Genomic DNA, 22,189 nt, shown 5'->3' with positions numbered 1-22,189 from the left:
TGATATCCCCGGTCTCTGAGAATGATGCCTCCGAGCCATGATGCCTTTGAATAATGACATGTAGGAGATAAGAGTGGGGTCCTCAGGCCATGGCATGGTGTTCTCGGGCTATGAAAATGGTGCGTCCGAACAATGACGCCTTTGGAAAAATTGGCGATCTTTCAGCCTATGAGATGAAAAAGGTGGCGATCTTTCAGCCTATGCAATGTAGTAGGTGGCGATCTTTCAGCCGATGCAAATGTAAATAGAGGTGGCGATCTTTCAGCCGATGCAAACGTAAATAAATGTGGCGATCTTTTAGCCATGCAAATGTAAATAAGGCGGCGATCTTTCATCCATGGAAATGTAAATAAGGTGGCGATCTTTCAGCAAAACAGATGGAAATGAGGTGGTGAAGCGGCGATATTTCAGCCATGCAAGATGAAGTGGCGATATTTCAGCCATGCAGAATATCAGATGAATAATGCAGAGAAATGCAGATGGAGGTAGAGCTTAATCTCGGAAGGCAGCAAAGTAGCCTTATGCAATGTAGAGAAATGCAGATGGAGGTAGATCTTAACCTCGGAAGGCAGAAAAGTAGCCTTATGCAATGCAGAGAAATGCAGATGGAGGTAGAGCTTAGTCTCGGAAGGCAGAAAAGTAGCCTTATGCAATGCAAAGAAATGCAGATGGAGACAGGCTTTAGTCTCGGAAGGCAGAAAAGTAGCCTTATGCAATGTAGAGAAATGCATATAAAGACAGGCTTAGTCTCAGAAGGCAGAAAAGTAGCCTTATGCAATGCAGAGAAATACAGATGAAGATAGGGCTTAGTCTCGGAAGGCAAAAAAGTAGCCCTATGCAATGCAGAGAAATGCAGATGGAGACAGGGCTTAGTCTCGGAAGGCAGAAAAGTAGCCTTATGCAATGCAGAGAAATGCAGATGGAGACAGAGCTTAGTCTCGGAAGGCAGAAAAGTAGCCTTATGCAATACAAAGAAATGCAGATGGAGACAGGGCTTAGTCTTGGAAGGCAGAAAAGTAGCCTTATGCAATGCAGAGAAATGCAGATGGAGACAGTGCTTAGTCTTAGAAGGCAGAAAAGTAGCCTTATGCAATGCAGAGAAATGCAGATGGAGACAGTGCTTAGTCTTAGAAGGCAGAAAAGTAGCCTTATGCAAGAAGTAAAAGGGAAAAATGATGAGAGAATTTTCTTAGCTGATAGCGGATAGAGATATCGAGACTACTAGGGATACTGTATCTGCTGGGGGCACTGCGTATGGATAACAGCTGTGAGTAAGTGCAACGGTTCTGAGAGTTGTATTTCTGAACAATGTGAGTCTCGTGAGTGTATATGTTTGATGATTTTGCAACTCAAGTGCCTGTATTCAAAGAAAAATCGTGAGTTTTGTAAAGAGGGGAGGTTAGTTCGTATCCCCGCTGGCTCTGCTTGACCTGCTCGGCTTTGATCTGGTGATGCTTTATGCATCGTTGGGGTAGAGTTGCTAAACAGAGCGATTTCAGAAATAAACATGCATGATTTTAGTAAAGAAAAATGTAACATAAATACATAATTAAGAATAGTTTTCTTTAGATGAACCGACGACTGCGACGTGGTTCCAAACATTGCAACTTTTCTTGCTTCGGAATTTTGAGGGTCCTCCTCAAAATTCTGCCCCAGTTTACTGGCCTGCTGCTTCCGCCGGCTGCTTGCGTTGGACTGCTGAAATCACTTTGGAATTTTGAGAGTCCTCCTCAAAATTCTACCCCAGTTTCTAATAGCGGGGGAAATGAAAATTTCATTGAATTATGACCGAACCCATAGGGCTGCCTACGCATGCTCTCTTAAACGGGAATCAGGTCAGGCGTAGTTCAAATTACATCATACAGGAAATCATAAGAGTTACACATAATATCGCTTTACTGCATCTGAATTGATTGGCTTCGACCAAACTTCTCCGTCCATTTCTGCAAGTATAAGGGCTCCTCCTGTTAGAATCCGGTGAACTATGTATGGGCCCTGCCAGTTGGGAGAGAACTTCCCTTTTGCCTCATCCTGATTCGGGAAAATCTTCTTTAACACTAGCTGCCTCGGTGTAAACTGTCTTGGCTTGACTCTTTTATTGAAGGCTCTGGACATTCTATTATGATAAAGCTGACCGTGGCAAACCGCATTCATCCTTTTTCCATCTATAAGAGCTAAATGCTCGTAGCGAATCTTTACCCATTCTGCATTATCGAGTTCTGCTTCCTGTATGATCCTCAAGGAAGGAATTTCTACATCGGCAGGAATGACCGCCTCTGTACTATAAACCAGCATATAGGGAGTCACCCTGGTTGATGTGTGGACTGTGGTGCGATACCCCAATAAAGCAAATGATAACTTCCCGTGCCACTGTTTATGCTTCTATTTCATTTTCCTTAGTATCTTCTTGATATTCTTATTGGCGGCTTCTACGGCTCCATTCATCTGAGGTCTATAGGCTATAGAATTCTTGTGCTTGATCTTGAAGGTTTCACACATGGCTTTCATCAAATCACTGTTGAGATTGGAACAATTATCAGTAATGATTGACTCTGGAATCCCGAACCGACACACGATACGGTCACGGACAAAATCTACCATGACTTTCTTAGTCACTGCCTTGTACGATGCTGCTTCAACCCATTTAGTAAAATAATCAATTACCACTAGGATGAACCTGTGCCCGTTTGATGCGGCAGGTTCGATTGGTCCAATAACATCCATTCCCCAAGCGGCGAACGGCCATGGCGATCTTGTTGCATTAAGCTCATTTGGAGGTACCTTTATCATATCTGCATGTATCTGACAGCGGTGGCACTTCCGGACATACTGGAGGCAGTCCATTTCCATGGTCATCCAAAAATAACCAGCTTGGAGTATCTTCGTGGCTAAGACAAAGCCATTCATATGTGGATCGCAGGTCCCGGCATGGATTTCTTCTAGCAGTTTGGATGCTTCCCTTGCGTCGACACACCTTAGCAATCCCAAATCCGGAGTCCTCCTGTTCAGGGTTCCTCCACTGTGAAAGAAATGATTGGATAATCTTTGAAATGTACGCTTCTGAGTAGGGTTTGAAAGTTTTGGGTATTCTCCTTTTGCCAAGTATTCCTTGATATCATAAAACCAAGGTTTTCCATCTGCTTCTTCTTCGACATGAGCACAGTAAGTTGGTTGATCATAGATGTTTACCAGAATAGGGTCAATGAAGTTCTTATCTGGATGTTGTATCATGGACGATAGGGTAGCCAATGCATCAACAAACTCATTCTGGATTCTAGGAACATGCTGAAACTCCGTCTTTGTGAATCTCTTTCTCAACTCCTGTACATAATGAAGATAAGGAAGTATCTTGGAGTTCTTGGTCGCCCATTCTTCTCGGACCTGATGTATAAGCAAGTCTGAATCTCCGATCACTAGCAATTCCTGAATGTTCATGTCAATGGTCAGCTTGAGCCCTAAGATGCAGGCTTCGTACTCGTCCATGTTGTTGGTGCAAGGAAACCTGAGTTTGTCAAACACTGGATAGTGCTGGCCAGTTTCTGATACTAGGACTACTTCTATGCCGACTCCTTTGAAATTTGCCGCTCCGTCGAAAAACATTCTACAACCATCATAGGATTCTGCAATATCTTCCCCTATGAAAGATACCTCTTAATCAGGAAAATACATCTTTAGAGGCTCGTATTCTCCACCCACGGTATTTTCAGCAAGATGATCTGCCAGTGCTTGTCCTTTGATTGCCTTCTGATTCATGTAAACAATGTCGAATTCACTCAGCAGGATTTGCCACTTGGCTAGCTTGCCAGTGGGCATGGGCTTCTGAAAAATGTACTTCAAAGGATCCATTCTTGATATGAGGTAAGTGGTGTAGGCACATAAATAGTGTCTCAACTTCTGTGCTACCCAAGTCAGAGCACAACATGTGCATTCCAATAGAGAATATCGGGCCTCGTACGAGGCAAACTTCTTGCTGAGATATTAGATGGCCTGCTCCTTTATTCCCATTTCATCATGCTGCCCCAGAACACAACCGAAAGCTCCATCCAATACTACGAGGTAAAGTAATAGAGGTCTACTCGGCTCGAGTGGGACCAAAACTGGCGGCGTTGACAGGTATTCCTTGATTTTGTCGAAGGCTTTCTGACAATCATCAGTCCATTCGGTAGCAGTGTCCTTCTTCAACATCTTAAAGATTGGTTCACAAATGATAGTAGATTGGGCTGTGAACCGACTGATGTAGTTAAGTCTTCCCAAGAAACTCATAACCTCTTTTTTGTTCTTCGGTGGTGGCAATTCTTGGATGGATTTGACCTTTGACGGATCTAGTTCTATTCCTCGGCGACTCACAGTGAACCCCAGTAGCTTTCTGGCAGGAACCCTGAATACATACTTGGCGAGATTCAGCTTTAAGTTGTACCTTCTTAGTCTGTTGAAGAACTTCCTCAGATCTTCCATGTGGTCATTGGCTCTCTTGGATTTGATGATGACGTCGTCTACATACACCTCGATCTCTTTGTGTATCATGTCATGGAAAATAGTAGTCATTGTCCTCATGTAGGTGGCCCCAACATTCTTTAACCTGAATGACATCATCTTGTAACAATACATCCCCTATGGCGTAATGAAAGTCGTTTTCTCCGCGTCTTCCTCATCCATCCATATTTGATGATACCCAACAAAACAATCAACGAACAACTGCAGTTCATGCTTGGCACAGTTGTCAATTAGAATATGTATGTTCGGCAAGGGGAAGTCGTCTTTCGTATTGGCCCAGTTGAGATCCCGGTAGTCGACATAGACTCTAACCTTCCCGTCCTTCTTCGGTACTGGCACAACATTGGCTAACCATGTTGGACACTCTACTACCCTGAGAACCTTGGCTTTGACTTGTTTGGTGACTTCTTCCTTGATTTTCAAACTCATGTCAGGTTTGAATTTCCTGAGCTTCTGTTTTACTACTGGACATGTCGGATCGGTTGGCAGTTTGTGAGCTATAATAGATGTACTAAGACCAGTCATGTCATCATAAGACCAGGCGAATATGTCCTTATATTCCCTTAGAAATTCTGTGTACTCTTTCTTTTCTGATTGTGATAGATGAACACTGATGCACGTTTCTTTGACATTTTCTGCATCTCCCATGTTAATAATCTCGGTCCCGTCCAGGTTGGACTTAGGTCTATTCTCAAAATCCTCAGCCTCTTTATAACAACCTCTTCTGGTATATCATCCTCTTCTGAGTCTATATCCGTTTGTTGTGTTGTCTCGTTGCACGTCACAGTCATCGGTTCATCAAGATAAGTAATAGTAATGCTGTATAAGTAAAGTAATGAGAGAAAATAATAAGAGTATGGTTTATGGGGAAAATTGAAATGTTTTGCTAAATTCCATAACTGTTTTGAACATTGAAGATCTTATTGCGAAATTTTAAAATGCGGAAAGAAAGTCAACTAAAAGAAAAAAATAAAAGATAATGCATGGTGCTTTGTTTACCCTTGCTACCCCGAGGCTTTCCGGGCTCTGGTGGTTCTGATGGTCCAGTTATTGAGGCATGCTCCTCTGCTTACTGCCTGTATGGAAGGGCCTTCCTCCCCCTCCTCCTCGAGAATAACACAGAAATCCATATCATCATCTTCTAGGAACAAATTCCTCATTGCTGCCAGTGCTTCCTCTTCTTTTGACCCATATATGACATCGGCTGGTTGGAAAGTCTACTCCAAGCAAGGTATCAGATGTTCTAATGGGTAGTAGGGACTGCGCCATGGTGGTGACCAGTGGTTGAATTCCTCCCAAGTTTATTCATATCCCAAACTGAAAGTGGTACCGTGTTTCTTCAACTTGATAGGCTTAGCGATTCCTTGGAGATTCTTGCCAAGCCCCTTGCCAAGTTCGTATCCACACTAATTCAGTATACTTTCAATGTTGTTATCCCACCATTTATCCTTGTCCACGGTGTTGACTCGCTCAATGTGATGGTATGTTTCTCCGCCTATCTTCCTTCTTCCTCCAATTGCTGGGATAGTCTGGCGACTGTATATGGGATTGCTACCGTCACCATGAATAATTACCTCTTGGTGATTCCACTCAAATTTCACTGCTTGATGTAGGGTTGATGCTACAGCCCCAGCGGCATAGATCCAGGGCTGTCCCAATAGCAAATTGTAAGATGCTGGGATGTCAATTACTTGAAAATCAACATCGAACCAAGTCGGTCCCATTTGTAGACACAAACTGATTTCCCCAATAGTGGACCTTTGGGATCCATCGAAAGCTTTGACATTGATGGCTCCATCCTTGATCTCATACAGGCTCTTTCCCAATGTTCTGAGAGTTACCAATGGACAAATATTGAGGCTGGATCCTCCGTCAATCAAGATTTTGGTGATGAAATAATCTTTGCACTGCACAGTGATGTGCAATGCCTTGTTGTGGCTTAGACCTTTAGGTGGCAACTCGTCTTCGTGGAAAGTGATTTTGCGACTTTCCAATATTTGCCCTACCAGGTTTGCCATTTCTCCTCCAGTTATGTTGCTGGGCACATATGCCTCACTCAGCACCTTCAATAAGGCATTAGTATGTGCGTCAGAGCTTTGTAGCAGAGTCAAGATAGAGATCTGGGCCGGCGTTTTGTTCAACTGATCAATGACCGAATACTCTTTGGCTTGTATCTTCCTCTAGAGATCATCAGAACTAGTTTCAGTGACGGTTGGTCGTCCAGAGGCCTGCTTACTGGACTCAACTAGATGTTCTGGGGTATAAACCCTGCCGGTTCTTGTCATCCCCTGTGCCGCAACTGCTTCTCCGGATTTGTTTTTTCCTCTCCTCCTTGCCTCGGTTGTGTAATCCCAAGGTATGGCATTTGTATGGAATGGTGCTATGGCCAACATTGCTACCAGAATGGACACCCTTGCTTTGGAAGGTAACACAGCAACTTCAAATGGTACATGTGCCTTTGGGGACCCAAACTTGACCTCAATCGGCGCTGACGTCTTTGCAGAAGAAGGTGATTCAGACTCAAGTGGTATGGGCATGTTTACTTCAGTGTTTTCAGAAGGCTAGATCTGGACCATAATCGGATTAAGTGTGACCGTTGGTTTCTTTGGCTTGTCACCTTTAGCGATCAATCCGATCGACCCTTTGGGGTCCCAATTGTCCTCTATCTCAATCATGTGAATGCCTCCACCCTTGTGGTCAGGCAGAGGGTTGTTGCGGACATTCAGAGCTGGCTCCTTTGCTACGATGATCTTGTTGTCAATCAAATCTTGGATCTTATCCTTCAGAGAGCGGCAATCATCAATGGTATGCCCCTTCATGCCGGAATAGTATGCACAGGTTTTGTTTGGGTTTACCCATTAGGAGGGGTTTTCGGGGTTTATGGCAGGGATAGGGGTGATGTAACCAACAGCTTTGAGCCTTTCATACAGTTGGTCGATAGGTTCGGCAATGGCAGTGGACTGTTTGGGGGGTCTGCGGTCGAAGTTTAGTCGGGGTCTAGGAAAGTTTTGGCGGGTGGGAGGTGATTGATAGTGAGTGGGTTGAGCATTATAGGCTTGGTAAACATGTGCGAGTTGGGAATATCTGGGTGAAGTGGGCTGATATGTGGGTGGCAGAGGTGATTGGTAAGTAGGTGGTGGAGCTTGGTAGGAGGGCGAGGGTGTTTGGTAATTTGGGGTAGGTTGATATGTGAGTAGAGGTATTGGGTAGGTTTGGTATTTGATGGGAGATTTTATTCTCTGTGCAACCATCACGACGCTCACGTCCCTTTTCTTGGACGTGGCACCAGATTGTAGAGCCTTGTTGGTAGCCTTCAAAGCTTCAAAGTTAGTGACCATACCACTTTTGATACCTTCCTCGACCCTTTCCCCTACCTTGATGATATCGGAAAATTTCTGGCTTTCAATCAACATTAACCTCTCATAGTACTGTGGGTCTTGAGCTCGGACGAAAAACCTGTTCATTTGTTCTTCTTCTAAAGTCGATCTGACCTTAGCAGCTTCTGATCTCTAACGCGTAGCATACTTGCGGAATGTCTCCGTGGGTTTCTTCTTTAAGTTCTGGATGTAGAAAACATCTGGTGCATTTTCCATGCTGAACCTGAACCTGTTCATGAAATCGGACGCCATACTTACCCAATTTAACCACTTCTTCGGGTCTTGGCTAATGTACCAAGACAAAGCGTCTCCTTTCAGGCTTCTTATAAAGAGCTTCATGCGAATCTTTTCATCCCTTCCTACTCCGACCAACTTGTCGTAGTACGTCCTCAAATGGACTCTAGGATCCCCTGTGCTATCAAACATATCGAACTTGGGAGGTTTGTACCCCTCAGGAAGTTCGACATCTGGCTGAATGCAGAGGTCCTCGTAATTCAGTCCCTCAATGCCCTTGCTTCCTTCGATACTCTAAACTCGGCTAGTCAGCTTCTTGAGTTCTGCGGCCAGATTCCTGATAAGAGAGTCTTTGTCATCAGACTCAGGTGTGCTTGAAATAGTTTGAGTATAGTGTGGTATGGTTTCCACATAGATGGGGGCGTTGTGGAGATGATCATTTGTGGAATTTAGTGGTTCAGGGATGAGCAGTGGGGTGTTGTCTGAAATGTGGCATGTATTGCAATGGTGATGGGGAGCGGGTTGTTTTTGTGGTCTAGAATTTGGTGATGGGACCGCATCTGCGGAACAAATGTCGCATCTGCGACTCCCAATCTGCAGATGCGGTACCGCTTCTGTGGTAATTCCACCGAATCTGCGGTTCCTGAGGAAATTACCAAATTCTGCTTCTGCGGTTTCTACGCCGCTTCTACGGCTCCGTATCTGCGGTCCCCAAACCGCAGATGTGAGAATACCAGAAGCAGCAAAAATACAGCAGCTGCAACATGTTCCTCAATTTCTCGTTAACCATTCGAAAACACCTCGAGGCCCCTGGGACCTCAACCAAAATCACAACATCACCTAATACCTTATTCAAACTTGTACCAATCCTTAAAACGCTTAAAACAACATTGAAACCTTGAATTAACCAAGGATTTAAACCTAAGAACTCCAAATTTCCTCAAAATACGCTTTTGATCAAAAAGTCTATCAAAACTCATCCGAATGGCCTGAAATTATTCACACACGTCACATTAAACACTACGGAGCTACTCCAACTTCCGGAATTCCAGTCTGACCCTCAGATCAAAATCTCACTATCGGACCAGAAACTTCAAAAATTCAACTTCCGGCATTTCAATCCTAATTTAGCTAAGGACCTCCAAAACACAATCCGAACACGCTCTTAACCCCGAAATAACCCAAAGGAGCTAACGGAACCATCAGATTTCCATTCTGAGGTCGTCTTCACACTGTTCCAACTACGGTAAACTTTCCAACACTTAAGCTCTCATTTAGGGACTAAGTGTCCCAAAACTCTCCGAAACTTAAAACCGAACATCCCGAAAAATCAAAATAGCAGAAATAAACTCGAGAGAAGTAGTTAATAAGGGATCAGGGTGTTAATTCTTAAGACGACCGGCCGGGTCATCACAAGAACTCAATAACCAACTTCCACCACATAAAGTAGAAGAACATTTTGATGAGGTGGCACCACGACGTGATAGAATACTCCATGATTATGCAAGGTTAGATCATTTTGAAGTAGAATCAAGTGTGAGGAGACCACTAATTGCAACAAACAACTTTGAAATCCGCATAGGCTTGATTCAAACTATTCAACAATCATGTCAGTTTACTGGTGATGCAAGTGAAGATCCTCACACCCATCTAATTGATTTTCTTGAATTAGTTGAAACCTGCAGGTATAATGGAGTCACAACAGATGTTATCAGGTTGCGGCTTTTTCTTTTTCATTAAAAGGTGAAGCCAAAACATGGTTGCAATGTCTACCAAGAGGTTCCATTACAACATGGGACCAAATGACCCAAATATTTCTTAATAAATATTTTTCACCTGCAAAAAGCATTTAAAATGAAGAAAGAAATCAATAATTTTATGCAGACAGATACCGAATCTGTATACCAGGCATGGGAAAGATTATCAGCAATGTTAAGAAAATGCCCACATCATGGTATCTAAGACCCTGACATTTTATATATTTTTTTATCACGGTCTTAAGCCCTCTGCTAGAAATGTAATTGATGCGGCATCAGGAGGATCAATAATGGGAAAAAACACTACAGAAGTAATGCAACTACTTAATGAAATTTTGGAAAATGTTGTTCAATGGCCCTCAGACAGAATGATTATCAAGAAAGTAGCAGGAGTAAATCAAATTGAAGCTTTGAATTCATTAGCACAACAAATTGCGACCTTAACATAAAAAGTCGAAGCTTTTTAGGTAAGTGCTCAATCATCATCCCAACTTGGAAATTGTGATATTTGTAAAGGTAATCATCCAAATCATGAATGTCAAGCTTTAACGCAAAATGAAAAACAGGTAAACGTGATCGGTTATAGAAATATTTACTCATTTGGTAGTCCCATGGCACAAAAACATCCAGGATTTCAGTGGAGCAATCCTAATGGAGCTGAAAATCCTCAAAGATTTTTTAATCAAAGCAGCAGGTACAGGGACCACCTGGTTTTCAAAATCAAAATAAAGGGCAATAGAACTTTCAACAATATCAGCAGCACCCTCAAAGAGCTCATCAACAAAGCCTTGAAGACCTGATGTACAAATTCATTAAGGCTACTGACGAGAAGGTTGAAAGTCAACATTCAGCTATCAAGAATTTGGTAATTTAGATAAGCCAATTAGCGACCCTCATGTCGGGACAAATTCAAGGTTCTCTACCAAGCAACACTGAGAAAAACCCAAAAGAACACCTCAAAGCCATCTCTCTACGATCAGGTAAATCTCTTGATGATCCATATACAGATAGAGAAGGAAAGCCACAAGAAGTGGAAAAGGTAAATGAAGGTGAGAATAAAATAGAATCTAAGTTTCCAAAAGAACAAAAGGATAAAAGGAAAAATGTACTAAAAAATGAATTGATAACAAATCCTCACTCTGTACCTCTCCTTTTTCCCCAAAAGATGAAAAGAGAAAAACTTGACAAACAGTTTTCAAAGTTTCTAGATATTTTAAAGCAACTTTACATTAACATACCTTTCACTGATGCTTTGACACAAATGCCTTCATATGTTAAATTTCTTAAAGAAATTCTGTCAAGTAAAAGAAAATTGGAAGAAGTTTCAGCGGTTAAACTTACAGAAAAATGTAGTGCTATACTTCAAAATAAGCTTCCACAGAAACTTGGTGATCCGGGAAGTTTTACAATTCCTTGTACCGTGGGAGGTACTCACTTTGAAAAGGTATTATGTGATTCAGGTGCTTCAATAAATCTAATGCCTTTTTCAATTTTTTGAAAATTAGAACTTGGTGAAATGAAAGATACTGGTGTGTCTCTTCAATTAGCTGATCAAAGTACTAAGAGACCAAAAGGAATTATTGAAAATATCCTTATTAGAGTTGACAAATTTTATTCCCAGTAGATTTTATAGTGCTTGAAATGGAAGAAAATAGTGAGGTACCATTAATTTTAGGTAGACCATTTCTCGCAACAGGAAGAGCAATTATTGATGTCCATAAAGGACAATTAATATTGCGAGTTGATGAGGAAAGAGTAATTTTTGACATGCAGAAAATGATGAAATTTTCTGGGATGAGTCATCATCTTGTTTTCAAATTGACTTACTATATGACCTCGTAGACGAATACAAAGATAATTAGTTAATTACTGATTCATTGGAGATATGTTTGGCTAGGTCACGTACCATAAGTGATGATAACCCCATAATTGGAGAAGAAGCTGAAATACTGGAAAAAGAGTCAGAAAATGAGAAAGTCTCACAAGAAGAAGTTCAATAAAAAATGGAACTCAAAAATCTTCCTTCTTATTTAAAATATGTTTTTCTTGAACCTGAATTATTTCCAGGAACCATTTCATCTTCTTTGATTCCAGAACAGGAATACAAACTAATAGAAGTCTTGAGAAAACATAAAAGAGCTTTAGGGTGGACTATAGCTGACATCAAAGGAATCAATCCAGCTATTTGTATGCATAGGATCCACATGGAAGAAAATTGCAAACCAATAGTCCAACCCCAAAGGAGACTTAATCTAGCAATGCAAGAAGTTGTCAAGAAAGAAGTGGTGAAACTTCTAGCAGCATGTATCATTTATCCAATATCTGACAGTCCTTAGGTAAGTCCTGTACAGGTAGTACCAAAGAAAGGTGGTATGACAGTAATAAGAAATGAAAATAATGAACACATATCTACTAGAATAGTCACAGGATGGAGAGTCTGTATTGATTACAGACGACTTAATGATGCCACAAGGAAAGATCATTTTCCTTTGCCTTTTATTGATCAAATGCTTGAAAGAGTTTCAGGCCATGGTTTTTACTGTTTTCTTAACGGATATTCTTGGTATAATCAGATACCAATTGCTCCAGAAGATCAAGAAAAAATCACATTCACATGCCCCCAAGGTACGTATGCTTACCGAAGAATGCCATTTGGACTATGCAATGCTCCTGCTACATTTCAGCATTACATGTCAGCAATTTTCTCAGATATGACTGAAAAGTTTCTGGAAATCATTATGGATGATTTCACACTTTTTGGTAAGACATTTGAAGATTGTCTCTATCATTTGACTTTGGTGCTTAAAAGATGTGAAGAGACAAATTTAGTTCTTAATTGGGAAAAATGTCACTTCATGGTAACAGAGGGAATTGTTTTAGGAAATAAAATTTCTGCTAAGGGATAGAGGTTGATAAGGCTAAATTTGATCTTATAGCAGGATTATCCCCTCCTACCACTGTTAAAGGAATTAGAAGTTTTTTAGGACATGCAGGTTTTTATAGAATGTTTATAAAAGATTTTTCAAAAATTTCAAAACCTTTGACTAACCTACTGATGAAAGATGCGAAGTTTGAATTTTCAGATAATTGCAGGAAAGCATTTGAGATTCTTAAGAAACAATTGACTAATGCCCCAATTGTTGTTTCTCCTGACTGGAGCCAGCCCTTTGAAATAATGTGTGATGCAAGTGATATAGCAGTAGGAGCGATATTGGGACAAAAGAGAGACAAGATTTTCAGGCCTATTTACTACGCTAGTAGAACACTTAATGAAGCTCAAAAGAATTATGCTACAATTGAGAAGGAACTACTAGCAGTAGTATTTATGGTTGACAAATTTAGTTCCTATTTGATAGGAACAGAGGTTACAATTTATACTGATCATGCAGCTTTTGAAGTACCTCTTAGCAAAGAAAGATGCTAGACCCAGATTGCTAAGATGGATACTCCTTTTGCAAGAATTCGATCTTAAAATAAAAGATCGAAAAGGTTCTGAGAATCAGGTAGCTGATCATATTTCTCGTTTGGAAAATCCTCCTACTGAGATAAAAGATATCAAAGAGGAATTTCCTGATGAACATATATTTTTAGTCACAACCATTATAAATCGATCACCTTGGTTTGTTGATATTGCCAATTATTTAGCTGGAGGATGGATTCCAAAAGATTTTTCTTATGAACAAAATAAAAAACTTAAAAAAGAAGCAAGACATTATTACTGGGAAGATCCTTACTTGTTTAAATTTTGTGCATATGATATAATCAGGAGATGTGTACCGGAGACAGAAATGAACAACATCTCAAGTCACTGCCATGATGGGGCTGCAGGAGGAAACTATGGAGGAAGAAAGACAACAACTAAAGTACTTGAAGTTGGATTTTTCTGGCCTACTCTATTCAAAGATGGAAGGAATTATGTCGCCACCTGCGATAAATGCTAGAGAATCGGTAGCATTTCAAAAAGGGACGAAATACCTCTTAACTCTATTTTCGTGTGTGAAATCTTTGATGTTTGGAGCATTGATTTTATGGGTCCTTTTCCTCCTTCAAATGGCTATGAATATATTTTAGTAGTTGTTGACTATGTTTCAAAATGGGTGGAAGCAATTGCTACTAGAAAAAATGATGCTCATATTGTTTGTGTTTTTCTAAAGAAAAATATTTTTTCCAGATTTGGAACTCCACGAGTTATAATAAGTGATCAAGGAACTCATTTTATAAAGAGACAATTTGCTAGTTTGTTGTTAAAATATGGAGTAACTCATAAAACGGGAACTCCATATCATGCTCAAACAAGCGGGCAGATAGAAGTTTCCAACAGAGAATTAAAATGAATTTTAGAAAAAACTGTTAGTTCTTCTCGAAAAGACTGGTCTTTAAAATTGGATGATGCATTATGAGCATACAAAACTGCATATAAAACTCCCATAGGCATATCTCCTTATAGACTAGTTTTTGGGAAAGCTTGTCATTTACCTGTGGAATTAGAACATAAAACATATTGGGCTATAATATTGTTGAATCTAAACTTACCAGATGTAGGTAAAAATCGTCTATTGCACCTTGATGAGTTAGAAGAGTTTAGACTAACATCATACGAAAATGCTAAATTGTACAAGGAAAAGACAAAAAAGTGGCATGACAAGCTCATCCACCATAAAAATTTTAAAGTTGGAGATCATGTTCTGTTGTACAATAGCCGATTGAGATTATTCCCATGAAAGTTTAAGTCACGCTGGACAAGACCATATATAGTAACAGGAGTGACCCCCTATGGTGCCATTGAAGTACGACATGCAGATGGGGGAGACAATTCAAAGTAAACAACTATCGTTTGAAGCCTTATATCAGCAGATTCTTCGACAAACAAGCTTCAACAATCCTTTTTGCCTAATTTTTAAAATAAGTCGAGCTGGCGACGTTAAACTCAGAACTATTTTCTTCCCCTCTCTTTAATCTTTAAAGTAAGTATTAGTAGTAACATATAATATTTCCTTTTTAGTAAATATATATAATAAAATTAGTTTTTTTGTTATATATAAAAAAAGTAAAATAATAATAATAATAATAATAATAATTGCATGTTTGTATATATATATATATATATATATATATATATATATATATGTGTGTGTGTGTGTGTGTGTGTGTGTGTGTGTGCACGTGTGTGTGTGTATGTGTGTATGTAGTATGTATTAATATATTTTGCCATGATAAAGAAACACTCTCATGATTGAGACAATGAAAGTTTTCTCCTATCATGAAAAAGAACATTTTCTTTACATACTCTTGTCTTTATTATATGAGAGAAACCTTGAGAAGCCAAGAAAAAGGAAATGATGCCAGAATCGAAAAAATCAAGGAAGCTCTTTTATCTCCTTTTACTTTTAATTTATTTGTCATGAGAACATGACATTATTTAAGCTTGGGGGTAGAAGAATATGTTTGTTATATGTGTGTTTCTTTTAAATTTTTTTCGGTTAAATATAAAAAAACTGTATATTTTACAACCGAAAAATGTGTTTTTAGTAAAGTTATAAAATTTTTAAAAAAAAAACTGAAAAAAATTTAGTTGCCTTATTCTTAAGGCAACTTGTTTCATATACTTCCATAGATTCTTGTTCAGTTCTTTGCCATGGTCGTAATATTTTGAACTGAACATTTTTTTAGGACTTTTAGTTGTTTTAACTTGTTTTGGTAAATAAGTTGGCTAAACTTGATTTGACTTGAAAAGTATGAGATTTAGAAAAGATGAATTTGATTAAGTACCATTCACGGGGTTTTATGATCACTTTTCTAAGCTCATACTTACTTATTGGTGATTGAAATCATAGTTTTCGTTAGTCCAAGTGTATTGTGTTGTTAGCTTATATTGTCTAGTTCTCCTGCTTATCTGGAAATCTAGAACTTGCCTTGAATGTGGATTGAGGCGAAATTCTAGGTAGATCTTTGAGTTAAGAAATGAACGTAGGCCTTCTTTGTTGAGCCATAACCTAAATTGACCTACCTTAATAATTTTTATCCCTAGTTAGCCTAGTTGAGCCTAAATAAATTATCTCTTATTTTGTTGACCACCAAGCTTTAACCCTTAGCCTTTTTATTATTATGACTTGTTCTTTGTTCAACCAATTCCTTTTTGGGCACTTTAAGAGTTGATCTGAATGTAAAAATCTAGGCGTAAGGTGTAATTGTAAAAATAATTGGTGAAAGAATAATTGTTTGAGGTTGTCAATCTTTTGAGATGTTGCCATGAGAACTGAAAAAGATAGTTGATTTTGAAATTCTTAAAAAAAAAGAAGGAAGAGGATAGCAACAAAGAAATGTATCTCCGTCAAAAAAAAATGTGAAAGGCATGAAACAAAATAGAGGTTATTGTTTAAATCAGAGTGTTAGTTTGATAGTTAAATAGTAGTAAATAACCCTAATCCCATATGTATTAGGAGTAGGACATGTATTATATATATAGGGCTCATTGTATCATTTTTAATATTAATCAAGAATATTTTCTCCCGTGCTTTCTCACATGGTATCATAGCTTTGGTGAGAATAGATCGTTGTGCGTCATTCCAGCGACATCTGGGAAGAAAGAACTCAGTCACCGTTAGATTTTCCGGTGACCTAAGTGATTATTTGTATCAAAATCACTAATTATCAGTGTTGTGCAAAATCCAACACAATCAAAAGGTCCCCAAGATATAGGCGACCAAACCCCATAAAAAGCTACCTGAAAACACTCACCCACGCGCCTGCCGGAGTTCTGCCGTTCGGCGCGTCTATGCTGTTCCGACCAGAATTTCAAAAAAATTCTTTTGGACAGTGTAATCGTCTTTCTTTTCCGAGCCTACCCATCATGTTTACATCAGATTCTGACAACTGTTTTATTTTTCGGTGAGCTACAGTGTTTCCATTGAATAGTAACAACGAAACCGTGATTTCCAAACAATTTTCTGACCTTTTCCAGTGTGAACATTATAATGTCATTCTTATTAGAAGCCTTAGACTCACAATTCGTTGGATCAAATGCATTAAATCCAATCTAGATGGTTTCTTTACCGAATTATATTGAGTTCCTTCATTACAAAGCACGTAAACACACATCTTCAGGATTAACCTCCGTTGTTCCAACAAATAGTAGCATGATTGGTGTCTCCCAATCTTTACCTTCTGAGTCTTGGGTCATTGATTCAGGTACATCTAATCATAATTCTAGTAACAAATCTCTTTTTAATAGTATCTCATATTCTCAATCTCTTCCAACAGTCACAATGGCCAATGGGTCTCAAGCCATGACAACTGCAATAGGTCAAGCAAGTCCACTTCCTTCCTTACCTTTAGACTCAGTTCTTTATGTTCCTGGTAGTCCTTTAAATCTCATAGCCATTAGTCGCTTCGCCAAATCACTTAAATCTACAATTTTATTTCTTGATGACCTTGTTTTTATACAGGAACACAGTACAGGGCGGATCATTGGTACTGGACGTGAATCAGATGGACTTTATTACCTTATCCTTGCAAAATTACATGGACTCGCATCTTGTCTTCCTTCAATAACTTGTCCTGTTATTGATTCACTAGATTTATTTCATAAATGGTTAGGACATCCCAGTTTGTCAAAACTTTAGAAAATGGTACTGGCTTATCTTACTTGTCCACTCTAGAGTGTGAGTCGTGTCAGCTCGGTAAGCATACCCGCTCCCATTTCCCTTGGCATCTTGATAATTGACAGAGTAACCTTTTACTTTAGTCCATTAAGATGTTTGGGTACTAGTCGGGTTAGTTCTACCTTAGGATTCCGCTACTTTGTTAGTTTCATTGATGATTATTCCAGGTGCACTTGGATATTTTTGATGAAAAATCGATCTGAGTTGTTTTCTATTTTCCAGACCTTCCACGCTGAAATTCAAAATCAATTTGTAGTTTCTATCCGCACATTTCGTAGTGATAATGCCCTAGAGTATTTGTCTTCCCTATTTTAGCAGTTTATGAACTCCCATGGGATTATTATCTTGTCCATACACATCTCAACAAAATGGGGTAGCTGAAAGAAAGAATAGACGTCTTATTGAAACTGCTCGTACCCTACTCATACAATCTCATGTTCCACCGCGTTTCTGGGGGGATGCAGTTCTTACATCTTGTTATCTTATTATTCGTATGCCATCTTCAACTATTGAAAATCAAGTTCCATTCTCTGTCTTGTTTCCCCACTTACCTTTGTTCTCTCTCCCACCCCGTGTCTTTGGGAGTACGTGCTTTCTTTATGACCTTACTCCAGGAAAAGATAAGTTAGCTCCTCATGCTCTTAAGTGCATATTTTTGGGTTACTCGAGAATGCAAAAGGGATATCGATGTTATTCTCCTGACCTTCAGCGATTTCTTATGTCTGCTGATGTTACCTTCTTTGAAACCCAATCATACTTCACATGTCTAGTTAATCACTTAGATATTTCTGAGGTGCTACATATTCCTTCTTTTGGAGATTCAGTCCCTATCTCCCATTCATATTCCTCCATAGCTCCACCGCCTATAGTTCTAGTGTCACCACCGAGTCCAGCGCCACTACCTAGTCCAGTTCTACCAACTATAGCTCCAGTGCCACCACCTAGTCCGGTTCCACCAACTATAGCTCCAGTGCCACCACCTAGACCAGTTCAACTTTCTGCAGCTCCACCACTCCTGACTTATCATCGTTGTCTGCCCCCAACATACAAGACCACTACAAAAAGGTATACGATCCACACTTAATCATAATCCTCTTTATGTCGGTTTAAGTTACCATTGTCTCTCATCATCCCATTGTGCATTTGTGTCATCTTTGTCCTCTGTTTTCATCCCTAAGTCTACAGGTGAAACACTGTCTCATCCCGGATGGCGACATGCTATGATTGACGAGATATCTGCTTTACATACGAGTGGTACCTGGGAGCTTGTTCCTCTTCCTTTGGGTAAATCGACTGTTGGTTGTCATTGGGTGTATGCAGTCAAAGTTGGTCCAGATGGCCAGGTTGATCGACTTAAGGCTCGTCTTGTTGCCAAAGGATATACTTAGATATTTAGACTCGATTACAGTGATACTTTCTCTCCCGTGGTTAAAATTGCATCAGTCCTCCTTTTTCTATCCATGGCTGTTGTTCGCCATTGGCCTCTCTATTAGTTGGACATTAAGAATGCTTTTCTTCACGTTGACCTTGAGGGTGAGGTTTATATGGAGCAACCACCTGGTTTTGTTACTCAGGGGGAGTCTAGTGGCCTTGTATGTCGGTTGCGTCAGTCCCTCTATGGTCTAAAGCAGTCTCCTCGAGCCTGGTTTGGTAAGTTCAGCACAGTTATTCAGGAGTTTGGCATGACTCATAGTGAAGCTGATCACTCTGTATTTTATCGACATTCTGCTTCAAATCTCTGTATTTATCTGGTCGTTTATGTTGACGATATTGTTATTACTGGCAATGATCAGGATGGTATTAGTAAGTTTAAGCAACATCTCTTTCAACACTTTCAAACTAAGGATCTGGATAGATTAAAGTATTTTCTAGGTATTGAGGTCACTCAGTCTAGCTCAGGTATTGTGATCTCACAATATAAGTATGCCTTAGATATTCTTGAGGAGATAGGAATAACAGGTTGTAGACCTGTTGATACTCTGATGGATCCAAATTCTAAGTTTCTGCCAGGACAGGGGGAGCCTCTTAGTGATCCTGCAAGATATAGGCGGTTGGTTGGTAAATTAAATTAACTCACAGTGACTAGACCTGACATTTCCTTTCCTGTGAGTGTTGTGAGTCAGTTTATAGATTCTCCCTGTGAGAGTCATTGGGATGCATTTGTCCGCATTCTTCGATATATAAAATCAGCTATAGGCAAAGGCTTATTGTTTGAGGATCGAAGCCATGAGCAGATCATTAGATACTCAGATACTGCTTGGGCAGAATCACCTTCTGATAGACGTTCTACGTCTGGATATTGTATCTTAGTAGGAGGAAATTTGGTGTCTTGGAATAGCAAGAAATAGAATGTGGTTGCTCGGTCTAGTGCAGAAGCAGAATATCGAGCAATGGCTATGGCCACATGTGAGCTAATTTGGATAAAACAATTGCTCAAGGAGTTGAAATTTGGTGAGATTAGTCAGATGGGACTTGTGTGTGATAATCAAGCTGCTATTCATATTACGTCAAATCCTGTGTTCCATGAGAGAACTAAACACATCGAGATTGACTGTCACTTTGTTAGAGAAAAGATACTCTCGGGAGATATTGCTACAAAATTTGTGAAGTCGAATGATCAGCTTGCTGATATTTTTACCAAGTCCCTCACTGGTCCTCGTATTAGTTATATATGTAACAAGCTCCGTACATATGATTTATATGCACCAGCTTGAGGGGGAGTGTTAGTTTGATAGTTAAATAGTAGTAAATAACCCCAATCCCATATGTATTAGGAGTAGTACATGTATTATATATATAGGGATCATTGTATCATTGTCAATATTAATCAAGAATATTTTCTCCCGTGCTTTCTCACACAGAGCAAAGACAATTGTGCTTAAGTGATAAAATAAAGTGTAGTGCCCATAGGGAACTTAAGTCACTATTATCCATATGTATCATACCTATCCCTAAACCTACATTACAACCTTGCAAAAGTCCTACATGATCTCAACTCAAAGACTCCTACATTAGTGGAGAACCACATGATAGTCAAGCATATGGCAATTTCCAGTAGCTTGAGGTACGTCTTTGTTGAGAGTGAGTGAAATTTTCTATGCCCTTCTTTGTTCTACGTCTATATATTGTGTGATATATGGGCATCTCTCTTCATTTAGTGAGACACACTAGGGATTAGGAAATATTATGATTTCAGTTCTCAATAGGTGAATATGAGTACGGTTAAAAGTTGTATGAACGTGTGAATTGGTCTTAGTTACTTTTTCATTGGCGAAAGGTCTCATGATTTTGGTTAAATTGTTTAGCTGCTATGGTTAGTTATTTTATTTGCTCGAGGACGAGCAAATATTTCAGTGTGGAAGAATTTGATAAGTGCATTTTACATGATTTATAAACATATAATTTCTTTGTAAAAATACAAATACTATCATATTTCTTCCATACTTTTGTCTAAATTATGTAGGAAAAGTTAAAGAAGGATTGGTCCGGGAACGAGAAGATTACAAAAGAAAAAGTAGAAAAATGGACATGCTAAAATAGATTAAAATATGGTGCTAAAGAAAGACATTGTATAAAGTGGTCTACCATAACAAAGAATAACTGACTCACAACCGGCTACAACAAACTATAACCGATCCATAACCAAAGAAGCTCATAACCAAGCATAACAAGACCACAACCAGCCATGACAAGTTCATATCCATAGGTGAATTGAAAACTTTGTCATGGTTTGCCTATAAAAAGGAGCATCAATCGTGAAACGAAGAGGAGGGGAGCGAAAAAGAAATCTGAGAAGTGTAATATTGAGCATAAAGTTTTTTCCTTTCTCTTTGTTCTTTAGTTTTACTTATGTTTCTTCATTTAGCCATTACACTGGCTTCATTTCTGGTTCTGAATAAATTGTAGTATTGGAAATTACTCTAGTTCCTGTTTTTAATTAAATAGGAGGAATTATTCTCTTGAATATTTCTTTCTATTTTCTTATTTAATGAGCAAGATTATTTCCGTTGTCAGTATTGGTTCCAATATGGAGTAACTTTTCTTGTGTTGGGAAAATGACGGAACTTAATATTTTTATATAATAGTAAATATTATTCTTCAATTTCACATTCTTGAGCTGAAGCTTTTTATTTAAATTTTATCTGCTTTATAATTGGGTGTTATTTAATTTGTCAACATCTATCTATTTCGTACTACATATTAACTTGTTACTAATTCTGTAATCGAAAGAGGCAGAAGAAGTAATAGTTAATTTTGGTATTGATAGGTGTTAACCTATATTTAGTGACATCTAGCTCATATATGTTAAAATTGATTCTACACTTATTTGTAATCGAAAGAGGCGAATATTGTAGTAATCAGTTATAACAAGTAGGGTAACCGAAAGGGAATTACTAAAAAAGAGCATGCTTTAGTTCAAGTATATATTTCTGGTTCTTTAATATTACCATTTTGACGGTTAAATTGTATAACCGAGAGAAGTGCATTTAATTGTTCATCTATAGTAATAAAAAAATGCAGAGCTGTGCAATGTAGATGATCCAGGAGGAACACTTGGTGATATTGAGCAGACCAAAGCAGGACAAGAAGGTCCAAGCTGTAGTAATGCAATGCCAATTGTTAGTGCAAATGCTACAAACCAACAACCAGATCCACAAGCTGCAGA

The 22,189-nt window shown here is 39.1% G+C and overlaps 1 non-coding gene across 1 annotated transcript; it reads right to left on the bottom strand.

Annotated features, from left to right (window-relative positions):
- Positions 1–9,956: 9,956 nt before the first annotated feature.
- LOC138878790 (small nucleolar RNA R71) lies at positions 9,957–10,063 on the bottom strand. Its single transcript, XR_011402566.1, has one exon. It is a non-coding gene; the product is annotated as a small nucleolar RNA R71 (small nucleolar RNA).
- Positions 10,064–22,189: the final 12,126 nt, after the last annotated feature.

This window comes from Nicotiana sylvestris, chromosome 9, assembly GCF_000393655.2.
Source record: "Nicotiana sylvestris chromosome 9, ASM39365v2, whole genome shotgun sequence".
Taxonomy (NCBI): domain Eukaryota; kingdom Viridiplantae; phylum Streptophyta; class Magnoliopsida; order Solanales; family Solanaceae; genus Nicotiana; species Nicotiana sylvestris.
Note: the sequence above shows the minus strand (reverse complement) of the source record. Positions and strands in the feature narration are given on the sequence as shown.